The 13,272-nt window shown below is 30.1% G+C and overlaps 1 pseudogene; it reads right to left on the reverse strand.

Annotated features, from left to right (window-relative positions):
* Positions 1-336: 336 nt before the first annotated feature.
* LOC134258219 (activating signal cointegrator 1-like) lies at positions 337-10,444 on the reverse strand (annotated as a pseudogene).
* Positions 10,445-13,272: the final 2,828 nt, after the last annotated feature.

Raw genomic sequence — 13,272 nt, forward strand, 5'->3', positions numbered from 1 at the left:
TGAATGCATTATTAATTTAAAAATTTATTTTTCTCTTGAAACAATTCAATGAACATTTCATAACATCTTCTAATAACATTATAACCAAAACAAGCATTATTTTGTATTCCCTACACTTAACAAGTATTGGCAGAAGTGAATGTAGAAATGATTGAAAGAAATATAGATCTCAACACATTCATGTAGATATTTGAACATCTGGTTTTAAGCATTGCACAATCACCGATGATGACCTTTTCTTAAGAGCTGGGCTGTTCATGCATTAAAAATAAAATCACATTTTTTAAAATCCCATGTTAAATCATACAAAGAGAAATCCTTCTAAGTCCACCATTTTCACCTCAGTCCCTTTTTAGCGGCTTGTATATATGGTTCTCAAGCTTGTCTGTGGAAAAAATATTAATAAAGATAAAATGCGAGAATTAAGCAAAAAAATATTATTTAAGAACAAAATTTTTTGGCATTTCCTGTAAGCATGGTAAGTAGTGAGACTATAAAAAAACATTCCTATTATAATAGGAATTTCAAGAGCTTTTAGAAGTAGCTGCAATAATGTAGCCCTCTCTGATTTTTTTATCTGATATTTTCTCTTCCCCCTCCCAAAAGAAAAGGCCAGGGAGAGGCCTACATTATTGCAGCTATTTAGAAGCAACCTTTATAATATGGTCAGTCTTATTGTACTGGAATTATGGAATACAGATTTTAACTGTCCCTTTTTAAGTATAAATACATTCTTTAAAACACTAAAATAAAGAGTACTTACATATCTTGTGCTTTCCTTTGATGGGGAATTTCACAACCAGTTCTTGAGGGTTTTCACAAATGAACACAAAAGGAGATACTGATTCACCGTCTGGAAACTACAGTGAAAAAATATTTATTACCATTTCCAAGATATCATAAATTCATAATATACATGTACATCACTTATATTAAAATATATCTTCATATCAATGATCAAGATCTCAAACTTTGTAAGCTCTGAATCTTTTAACAAACTTTAAGGATTTTTTTGTTGGACTATCCAATGTCCAATCTTTAACAAACTTAAAGGAATTATTTTATTGCACTAACCAATGTCCAAATATTTATAAAATTTAGAATTGAACATTGCAGTGCTACTCTAAATTTGGAGTTTAACTTCATGATTAATAAACATTTTAAAAAACAATCATATGAAACATAATCGGTGTATTCCTAATTGGTTCTCACCTTTTCCCTATATTGATCTTGTGGTAGACAATCCATTAAATCCACACATCCTAATAAACAACCCACAGGGTAGTGTGTGGGACATTGAAGATTGGGATCTGAAACATAAGAGTTCACATTTTATACACAATGTACATGTTTCTCCTTCTGCAATTCTTCTCTGTTATAAAAAAAAAATGAACATTTTTCTCCTACTGAAATTTACCTCCATAGTTTTTAAATTTTTGCTTTAAAACCCCTTTTTTTCTTTTTTTCACATAAAATAATAAAAAGAACCTTAGAATAAAATTCTTGTAAATCCATATATTAACTCAATTATTGACACTTTTTGATTAGCAAGTAGAAACTAATTTCTACTGAATGTTCAGTAATAAACACAAATTGGAAGTGGTAACTGTTACCTCATATAGTAACTGCAGACTAACTATTTTTGATGGCAATTTATAATTTATATTTACAATTTGTCATGTTGAAAATTGCTTGTACTTCCTTTGCAATGTTATTTCTACATCTAACCTTTAGTTTCTTGAGGTTTTTGAAATACTAATTTTAAAATAGGTATTTTTACAGTTCATCTTGCCAAAGTATTTCAAGAACTCAGTTTTGTACAGGTATTTAAAGATCTCACCTTTTTACAGGTATTTAAAGATCTCATCTTTGAACAGGTACACAGGTATTTTAAGAACTCATCTTTGAACAGGTATTAAATATGTCTCTCTTTTTAATATACTGGTATTTGTAAGACTCACTTTTATACAGGTATTTATAAGACTCACCTTCATACAGGTATTTCTAAGACTCACCTTTATACAGGTATTTATAGACTCACCTTTATACAGTATCTTTTAAGACTCACCTTTATACAGGTATTTATAAGACTCACCTTTATACAGGTATTTATGAGACTCACCTTCATACAGGTATTTATAAGACTCACCTTTATACAGGTATTTACAAGACACACCTTTATACAGGTATCTATAAGACTCACCTTTATACAGGTATTTCTAAGACTCACCTTCATACAGGTATTTCTAAGATCACCTTCATACAGGTATTTCTAAGACTCACCTTTATATAGGTATCTATAAGACTCACCTTCATACAGGTATTTCTAAGACTCACCTTTATACAGGTATTTCTAAGACTCACCTTTATACAGGTATTTATAACTCACCTTTATACAGGTATCTATAAGACTCACCTTCATACAGGTATTTCTAAGACTCACCTTTATACAGGTATCTATAGGACTCACCTTTATATAGGTATCTATAAGACTTACCTTTATATAGGTATCTATAAGACTCACCTTTATACAGGTATCTGTAGGTCTGCTCCACGTCAGCCACTTCCTGCGGTGATGGAGCCTTGGCGGTGGCAGCTATCCACAATCTACCGCGGTGGGCTGTGTACCACGTTCTACCCTCATGGCTAATGACAAAACAAATAGAGTAACTTTGTTATCCTGGTAATTTTTCCCATTACAAAGATTATGTAGCATACAGTTTCCTTGGGTATTGCATCAAATGAATAAACTAAATTGAGAAAAAAACTTCTCATTGTGCTACAATTTGATATTTCAAGGGCAAAACAAAAAATAAATGGCTGGGACCCCAAAATCACTTTGACATATCCATGGTATTTCAGCCATCAAGGTTAAGATAATAAAAATAAACTGTTTATAGAAATTTCTTATATTAATGATAAAGCCTGGTGGTTACCATTTGATGCCCTGACCAGCAGTGAGGCCCAGGGTTGGTGCATGCTCAGACACACGCCCTCGTCGGACATCTCCTGTAGCTCCCTGTCCTGGAGCCTGAGCCCCTCCCTCCTTAAATCCCCCTCCTTTCTGTGGGGTCTTTCTACAGTGTGGTCCTCTGAACTGGTTGGTATAAACTGAAAAGCAGAGTGACATCAAATCAAAATTAAGATACATTGAACTTGGCCAAGTGCTTTTTTCACCTAAATATCAAAAGTTTTCTGGAAAATTTTGTAAATTCTATAAAAAAAAAATTGGACACTTTCGGAGAGAAACATAGTCAAAAAAAGATCTTTTTTAGTGAGAGCAGAATCTTGTTCATTTCTTCACGATATTGGTAAACCTTCAAGCCCTTATCCCAAAATAATTCTATATAAGAGCTTACTTAACAACTGCTTATACATCAATCAGGAGGACTACAACTAGTTAAAAGGGACATTAAACCTACCTTAGGACATGGCACATTAATGGTGGGATTAACTAGGTCGGGAAGATCTTCTTGCGATGGTGGAGGAACTTTCTTTTTCACACCGAAGTGGATTTCCTGGATGACATCATCATTGACGTCATACATTCATTCCAGCTGAATCGTTCTCCTCTATCACGCGACGGCCTGCGAAGTCTAGCGTCACTTTCCTGCCCTTCCATGATGCATGTCGCTGGGCCCTTAATTCTTCCTCTCTTTCTTTAATTTTGACCTCTCTGCATTACTCAACCAGCGATTGTCCGTCGAGAAATAGTCCGACTCATCGTCTATAACTTGTGTTCTTCTGACACTGTTTGATAAAAAAAATTGTTGTAAACCAAAGTCTTTAAACAAAAAATCTCACTGCAGTGCCTGGTATTCCAATTTTTAAAAATAAATCTTTATACTCATTAAGTCATTAAAAACAAGAGATGTTTGTAAAACACTTATGCACCCCCTCCCCCCAAAATTGGAATTTTTCTATGTCCAAAAGGGTATAACTCTGTGAGAAATTGCACGATTGTACCCAAAACAAAACTTGACCTAGATATTTGTCTGATATATCTGTAACAGTATACTAAATTTCTTTTCAATATGTGCAACCTCTGCGAAGAAAATGAACGGAAACTGCAAATAATAGGAATTTTTCTAAGTCCAAAGGGCATAACTCTGTCAAAAATGGTGCAGGGGTTCAAAAATCCTAAGCCCACGTCCCGGACTAACAAAATCCGGATCCGGACTCGGCATTTAAAATTTGCCAAAATCCTGGGACTTGGCTATGTTTCTTGTTTATCTTTTTTTATAAGTTAAAAAAATGATCGTAAAGCTAAAAATAAAGCAAATTCTCAAATGTATTAAGTAAAAATGTGGGTTTGTGGGCGTTAAAATACCCATAAAACATTACGAACGTTTCGAAAATACAATCCGTCTTTTTATTTTCCGTTGCGGTTAGACTCTTGCTTTTACGCAATTCCTCATGTTTCCTCCTATATGACAAACGGCAATGAGTTTGTTAAATTTTGGTTTTAGCTGTGACTTACAGCACATTCTGATTTCTATTTATTGTAACAGATGGTTTATTCAGTAGTGAGTATTTGTAAAAGTTATTGTAATGTACAAGTAATCTATCAGTCTGGTATTGTGTTGAAATCTCATGTATACTATATGAATTTATGGAGGAAAAATAAAACATATATTAATACTATAGTCTTTATTTATTCAATGAACAAATGAAAATAAATTATAAGTTACATAAATTTAATTATGTATAGGTATATATAAAATTGAAATTTTTCCCCGCTTGCCAAAAAACCCCCCCCCAAGCCCTGGACTTGACCATGACAAAAAAAATTTTTAACCCCCTGTGGTGCAATCATATCCAAAATAAAATTTACCTACATTCATCTGACATATCTGTATACCAAATTTCTTTTTAATGTGCAATGGTTGTAAAAAAATGAACGGAAACTAAGTGGACCGACAGAAGAGCCAAAATTATGCCCTCCCTTCTTTCCATGGAAAATTTTACAATTTGAACAGAAAAACCTTGTTTTGTAAACCCCAGAATTTGTTTTTGTGTTGTATGGCTTTTTCATAGTATCCCTGCTCTTGTCTTTCATCAGTCTCTCGTAACTGCTCGCTCTTCTTAATCCACAGAACACTTCCTGTTTTTTTTGTACAAACCTGACAAAATTTCTACATCTATTTCTCTCTATCACTAAATACATTTTTTTTTATGTATGCATGTATAAATTTAACCCGGGAAATTTTACTATTTCTTTGGGTTTTTTGGAATGTAACTTGGCTATATAAATGTTGTTTTCTTTTTTCCCATGAAAAGGGTTTCCCAGAAAAAAACCCCCCTTTTTCTCTTTTTTACGCACAATAGAAAAAGCCACGTCATTGTTTTGCAACAAAAACTCTGATCAAAATATTATTGAGCACTGACCCCCAACTACATGCTTTGTTTTACGTCACAAAATTTTTTTGCTGTGCTTTCTGCATATTTTCTTTCATGACTAAATGTGTATTGTCTTTTTTAAAAAATTTATTTATTGTTGTCAAACAAATGTGTATTTCATTAAAATAATCATAAAATTTTGAAAACATTTTCCACGTTTATTCTGTTCCATGTACAATAATAAGTTTTCAGTTAAACTAAATAATACATGCAACTGTTGTTTAAAAATTAATTTACACTTTTCTATTCAACAACGACAAAAAAATTACATGCAATGATGATATTGAGTGTAAAAAATATTTAAAAAAAGGAAGGAAGAGTAGTTTGAAATTTTTTTTAATCCAAGTTTGGCGAAGATTGATTTGATTTAATATTTTCAAAAAAACTCACGGGAATTTAACACCAATAAAAACAAAATGACAGAATTGTTAAACCACACCAATGCCAATTTTAAATCCGGGTATTTTTTTTTCATTTATTGTAGACTAGAACCTCCTAGAAGAAAAGTGACACTAGTTCAGCTAATAAAGCTACATTAATTGAATACGTATATCCACATTCTCCTTTTTTGTTATGTGTTAAAAAGATCAAAATTGTTAATACTGTTGTAACCCCCCCCCCCCCACCACCACCACCAAAAAAATATTATAATAATATATGTAATAAAGCATATATAGAAATAAATCATACATGTATATTTTTTTTTGGGGAAGTTCCGTATTTGACAACACACGTGTTTTTTTTATTTCACATTCAGAAAAAAAATGAAACCCCCCCCCCCAATTTTTTTTTTATGTGCATGATTGTATTAAATACAATTTTTTCACCTAGTGTAAATCGAGTGAAAATAAAATGATTTCCAAAATATTTTATTCAGTTTTTTTTTCCTGATCTCCCTTTTTAAATAACGAGCAAGAAGTAAATGCATTTTCGAATTTTCACCAGGAAGATCAACTGGAAAATCAAGAGCTATAGGAGTATTTATCATATTATAAACACTTTTGTTGAATGATTTGAAAACGTTCTGACATTTTTTTTTTAAAGTTGTTCATGGGAAAATATTTAAGCGTTATCTTTTTAGAACCTGGACCAAGACAACTCTTTGACATTGTAGATGCAAATGTAAAAAAAAGAAAATAATAGTAAAGTTTATTTTGTCAAATATTGAGATTCCATAGGAGACAATAAAATGATAAAATGTTGTATAAAAATGAGTTTTTAATTTGCTGTTCAATTTTTATCCTTAAACAAAACGTATGAAAATAAATGATACAAAATCCGGTTTAAAGTGCTTAATGAAAGATAAAAACAAATCATTAAATGAATGATGAATGATGCAAAGTATACATAATTGTGTTTGTCTGAAAAGCCCTAAATTGTTTCGTCATTTAGCTTTGGGATGATATAGGCCTATATCTTATTATTTTTCCATTTTTTTAGCGGTCACCATCGGGGTTAAACAGGCTCGCCGTTTTAACTTGCCTGAAAAAAAGACTAAGAGAGAACTCGACCGCATCACTAAAAAAAGCTAGCTCACCAGCAAGGAAGTATACATGTAAGTTCCCTATATGTATACTGTCCGCTCAGATGTAAACTAAAAGTCGGATATATCTTGTAAAAAAAAAAGGTTTCTAGATAACTTCAAAATATCTTGATAAAAAAAGGTTTCTAAATAACTTGTCCTCTTTTATCCTTAGCAGTCAAACTTAAGGTGATGATCCTTTCTCAATGTTTAAATTTAAACAGGTTAATTTTATATGTTGTTAAACTTCCATCTCGAATTTTTTAACTCAAAAGGGACCCACCACTTGCCCTATAACCGACATAGGGCCTTTGAGCAGTGGGGGGTCTTTTTCGGCCAGCACTTACTGCGACACGGGACCCTTTTGATAAACCATCCGGTAACCTACTTAACTGCCCCCCCCCCCACCCCCACCCCCCCACACTTTAGAACACGTGGACTCCTTGTAATTTGGTAAGGATGGTCAGATGTTCAATTTTTGATGTTAATGTATGACAGAAATGGCCAGCATTCCCCTTTTTCTGCACACAATGGAACTTCTTTGTATGTGTGTAAAATGTTGTGTAGACTGGGATAGAATATATATTAGTAATATATGAGAAGCATTTTATTCAAAGGCAGTCAAGTGCAGATTTCGCACGTGAAACATGTTCTCTTTCTATAAAATTTCTTTATGTTTTTATTTTACAAAGACCGTAATCAAATGTTGTACATTTGTGTCTGTATGGTACGAGGACTTTAAAAGCTTTAAATCCCCCTGACTTACACGTTTTTTTTGTCTCTAAAATATATTTTTTTTGCTTTTACTAAATGGTAATTTTCAGAGGATCTTCATGATATATAAGTTTTGCCTGTGCTTGCCTATAACAACCTGTTGTTTTGTTTTTTTTTTTTTAAACTGTGACACGTATTTTTTTTTAACTTCAGATTGGATAAAAAACTACTTAAATATTAAAATTTTAAGTCTAACTTTCATTTCATAGACTATGCGTAAAGCAAAAGGATCGACATTCATAATTTTGTTTGGCAATTTTTATACATTAATTACATTAGGCTACATGTACGTATTGTACTGTAAAAAATATACATTTTTTTTAAAAAGCTGATTCATATTTTGCCTTACCCTTTTTTGATTTTTAGGTCATTTTTTATCATTTATTTAAATTTTGAAATCTGAAAAGTAAAATTTTAACTATTCATAAATTACAAATTTAACATGTATATATCTAGTTAATTTGCCTTTATACTAGACTTAATTTTTATTCTTTCATAGCCCCCTCCCCCTCCCCCTTTCCTTCTAACATTCTTTAAAAATGAGGACATAATTAAAAAAAAAATCATTTGTATTAGTTTAAAAAAAAAGGATAAATGGTACTATATTTACATTGAAATACCATACTTTACAAAATCCTTACGTCGTGTAAGCGCAACCCCCTGCCCCTTAATGCTGTCTCTTGATCGGTTTAAGGCAAAGTTTGGGAACATGAAATTTAAAATCCAAAAAATGAATTAATGGGAACTAAAATATTCTTTGTTGATGCTGGTTTTGAAATTTTTGGGCTGAACTTAAGCGGTAAAATTAAAAGTAAATTTTTCTTAAAAAAAGACCCATCAATTATTTGTGATTTTTTCTTAATGGGAATATAAGACTATTTGAACTCCATTGACATATTTTTGATTAATACCAGAAAAGTGTAAAGTTAACTGAACTTTTTCATAAAAAAGAAAAAAATATGTTTTACAACAAATTAAGCACATATATGAGTCAGAATGGCAATACAATACCGAGTTATTGCGTATAAGTAATTCATGTTTTTATTGCGTCGCTATCTCGACGTGCTACAAGAGAAAATTTTATAAAATATGACGTAGCCATATAAACGTGCATTTTGAATACCTGTAAATGTAACGGACAAGATACACCGTAATTTTAAGGGTTTAAAATTTTCCAAGGTTCTACATCATTTTTTAAGAAAAAAGTCATTTTGAAAATTTTTGACATAAGGGGGGTTTTTGCTTGGAACGGCTCAAATAAGATCTCTTTAAATCTTAAATTCATTGAAAATTTTGCAAATAAAATTTTTAAATTAAACCCCCCCATTGTTAAAATTGCCGCAGAAAAAATACCAACCCCTTTCCCGTCAAAAAATTCGCCCACAATGGACACAGTTGGAATAAGTTATGTTTTGTGGCTTACATTTACATGGTCGTCAAACATAACAAAGCACGAGTTTCATCATAAAAAATTTTGTTTTTGTGATGAACTATGCCTCTTTACAAAAAATTGCAACACATTTATAAAATTTAGTTGGGTTGGGGTATTTTTCATGTTTAGTTTGAAAGCTAAAACCTCATGCCTCCTGCTAGTTTTATCAAACTTTGTTGTCCTTCCTACTGAATAATGGGAAAAAACTTTGTCTTCTTTGTCTCCTGCTGTGGCTAAGGATATATTAAACATTTTTTAAAAATTTCAAAGACTGCATGCATGTGTACCAGTATTCTTAATTTTTTGGGAAAACTTTATATCAACATAAAATCCAATTTTTTTATCTTTTGATGACAATGTTACCAATTTTTATTTTTTTTTTCCATATGCAAACCCATTTTAAACAAAAAATTAGATACAATTTTTCTGTTATAAATCTAAACACAAACACACCTGCTCTGCCTTAGGATTCTTTGTTTTCCTGTTGACTGACTGCTCTTTGAGGCTTGTTTTATTTTTTGCCCCTATATACACTTCCTCTTGATAGTTTACGATAAACCTAAAAAAAATTTTTTTACATTAATTTCTCTGTATATGGATTTTTAATACTTTTTCATTTTCTGGTTAAATCTATAAAAACCAATTTTATGTGAAAACTGTTTGACAGTACAAAAATGTACTGAAAAACACAAACAAAAATGTTGCAAATAAATTAGGGAATATTTTTCGATTGTTATTTAATTTTAAAGCTGATTTTAAAAGCCCAAAATGAGATTTACCAACAATGTGTAGGTGTTTAAATGCCTAGAAAAAAAGTGCAATAGATTTCAAAATGCATTTTATAAAACAGTACTTTATATAGGTAGTTTTTTCTTTTTCCCAAACTAATCAAAATTAGATATTAGATCCTTTTGTATACCCCACATTAACATTTAAAAACATCCCCTAAGGGTACATCGAGTTTAAAATCTATCAACCAATCAAATTGTCTCCTGCAAAATCATCGTATATTGTTGTACAATAAATCTAATCTTCCAATTTAACCCTGAGGACCCTCTGTGGGATTTTTAAGTGCTATGTAGCGAGTAACGGTGGATCTAACATTAATTTTAATTAATTTTTTCTTTTTTGCCTTTTTTTTTGTTACAAATACAATTTTTCATCTACAAAACCAATGTCTTGTACAATTGTCTATAAGAACATAAATGATTGGTCAATATTTCTTTTTTTTTAAGCCATATCAGTATATATGTGCTGTAAGTAAAAAATCCTAGTACTCACTGTAATGTTGTCTGGCTGTTTTTTGAGGTTTCCATTTCTGTATTAATTACTGATGAAGGGGTTTAGGGGATGATCCATCTAACAATTAGCATGCCCCCTTAATTTTTGCATCTCCAAAATAAATATACCCCAACAAATGTTCTATGAATATACCCGGTACACATTTTCTTTGTGATTTTTAAAAATTTGAAATTTCTATATTTTTTTAAAATACTTCAATTAAATTAAACAAAAAAAAAAGTTCTTTATTATGTAATTGCAATGCAATTTAATTCTTTTTTTTTGTAAAAGTTTACAATTAATTATCTTTGTTTTCAAATCTACAAACATGACAATAATACTAATTTGGACGGCATAAAACATGGACTCCTGGAAATTCCAGAGGTAAGATCAAAAGCTCAAGGGCTATAAAACTTTGAGAGCTCACCTTTAAAATGTCTCATTTAATGAAAGGAATATACTTATTTAGCAGAAAAGTGATACTGATATCAGAAGTTAGCTCATTTGTTTTTTGCCCCGGGGCCGGTTTATAGGATGAGAAAATTGCATATGTTTTTAGTGGCCAGCATCATTAAAGAGGCAATATTATATTTTTTAAAGGATGTGCATATTTTTTAAAAAGTGCTTCAATAATTTGATGAGATTATTAATTAATATTGAAAAGTATTACATATATGGCACATTTACAATATGAGACATGATTCATTATATTTATCATAATTTATGGCAAGTTAAGAATTAGTACTCTAAATATCTTATTGCTTTTTTTCCATTCGTTATTTTCTTTGCTTATTTTGTTTACCTTTACAACAATTTTTAATTTTAAACCACTTTAAATTAAAAATTTATGATTATGTTTATTAAAATTTACCTTTTATCTTTACAATATACTCACCAAGTTTTTTAACAATAACATAAATTCTTTTAAAATTTTATTTTTTTATATTTATTTGCCTTTGGTTTCTCTTTTCAGCTTGCTAATTAACACTTAATAAACCTAAACGCCCACTCTTTTTACTATTGAAAATCAAAATAAAAATAAAAAAAATCTTTCCCTCTTAACCTTTAGAATATTTTATATCAATTATTTTTTTTGTGATATTTTTAACAAAAAATAAAAGGTTTAAAGATTATTACCAGTCAATCATTAAATTTTTGTTTTATTTGATCTAAAAATTCAGTAGAGTAATCTCATAGTCATGCAGCTGTCATATATAGGGTATGTACACCCAAAGACCACATAAACCCCAAAGAACCTAAAAGTTTGTGAAGATGTTTATGTTGACATATTGAAGCAATGGGTTTTATTCACAAAAAAAATTTTTTTTATGTCATTTAAAGATTTTCACTGTCAAGCTCTTATTAATAAGATGCTACTACCAAGGAAAACGCTGGAGATTGCACAAAGACATGTATAAAAATCCTCTGTAACCGAAAAATTTTATTTTAAAATGTATCAAAATTAAAGTTTGACATTTCAAATCGTCTTTCATACAACATACTTGGCATTATCCTTGAGCCGGCAAACCAAGCTTTATAGTTATCCCATCCATCTCTCCACTGAAGTGCCTTTTTAAAATTGTAATGTATGAACCGGAAAGGTATAATGCCCTGATAGTTAATGCCCTGATTGACCTGATTACACATATATATTGAAATAAAGAGTTTTTATGTGTAAACAAGTTATTTTTAATGGGAAATTTTGAATATCATCATTTTCTATAAGAATAGAAAAAATTTCAAAATAAAATATTTTTTTTTAAATTTTTTTAAAGAAAATTGACAGGGGTATAATGTCCTGATTTCGGGTATAATACCTGATTACCTGATAAAATGAAAACCTATAATAAAAGCAATTTTTGAATATTTTTTTTTATTTTTCAAACCTAATTTATTTTAGTAAGTAAATAAAGGTTTGAAAAAAAAAATTTTAAAAATATCGATTTTTAATTGCTCAAATGAGCTTTTAAAGGTAACACGGGGTATAAAGTCCTGATTTTTAATGCCCCGATTTTCGCCAATGACCTGATTTGAAACCACGTCATACTCATTCATTGAAGTTGATGACAATATGAAGAATTCCCCAATAATTTGATGTTCATTAATTACTTCTTTTTAGTTTTATTTCAGTCTTCATTCCACTTGCAGAAAAAATTGTTTTGTAATAAAAAATTTTTTAAAATAATAATAATACTATGTATCAAAAATTAATTACAAAAACTGTCAAACAAGTGTCTCTGCTTAATTCTTTTCATATTGTTTTTAGAATTAAAAATGTATAATCACAAAAAAAAAATTATTTATAATTTTATAGCAGAACTCACTGTCATGATTTTATTATGTTGTGTTAAGTCTTTTTTTGGGCACAATCAAAAATCTTTGAAATAGCTTTATAGCTTAATTTGGAGAAATAATAACTTTTAATGAGCAAAATTTTGGGGTGCATGGTAGGCAAAATTAAATTTCCCAAAAACAAGAAAAAATATAGATGTTTTAAATTCCTGGAGGAAAATAAATGTTTAAAACTTTGGGGGGAAAAAAATTTAATTTTTTTTTCTTATTTGTATTTATTTATTGTTTTAAAACTTACAAGCACTAGTTTACTACAAAATTAAAAATATTTCCCAAATAATAACAAATTCACCTTTGTTGGTAAAACTTAAATTAAGGGGGGACCTATGTCCAAAAGTCTTTGTGTGAAATTTTCAAAAATTTAATTTTTTTTCTGACCCTTTTCTTAATTTTTTGGTATTAAAAACAATACCTTTATATGCTTATTTTTACAAGGAGCACGTGCAAAAACAGTGTGAAATGCTAAAAATAGATTATTTTAGTCATTATTGTTTACTCCAAATATGCGCTA

The sequence above is a fragment of the Saccostrea cucullata genome, unplaced genomic scaffold, assembly GCF_032062105.1.
Source record: "Saccostrea cucullata isolate Sc308-1 unplaced genomic scaffold, CSIRO_AGI_Scuc_v1 ctg15670, whole genome shotgun sequence".
NCBI lineage: Eukaryota > Metazoa > Mollusca > Bivalvia > Ostreida > Ostreidae > Saccostrea > Saccostrea cuccullata.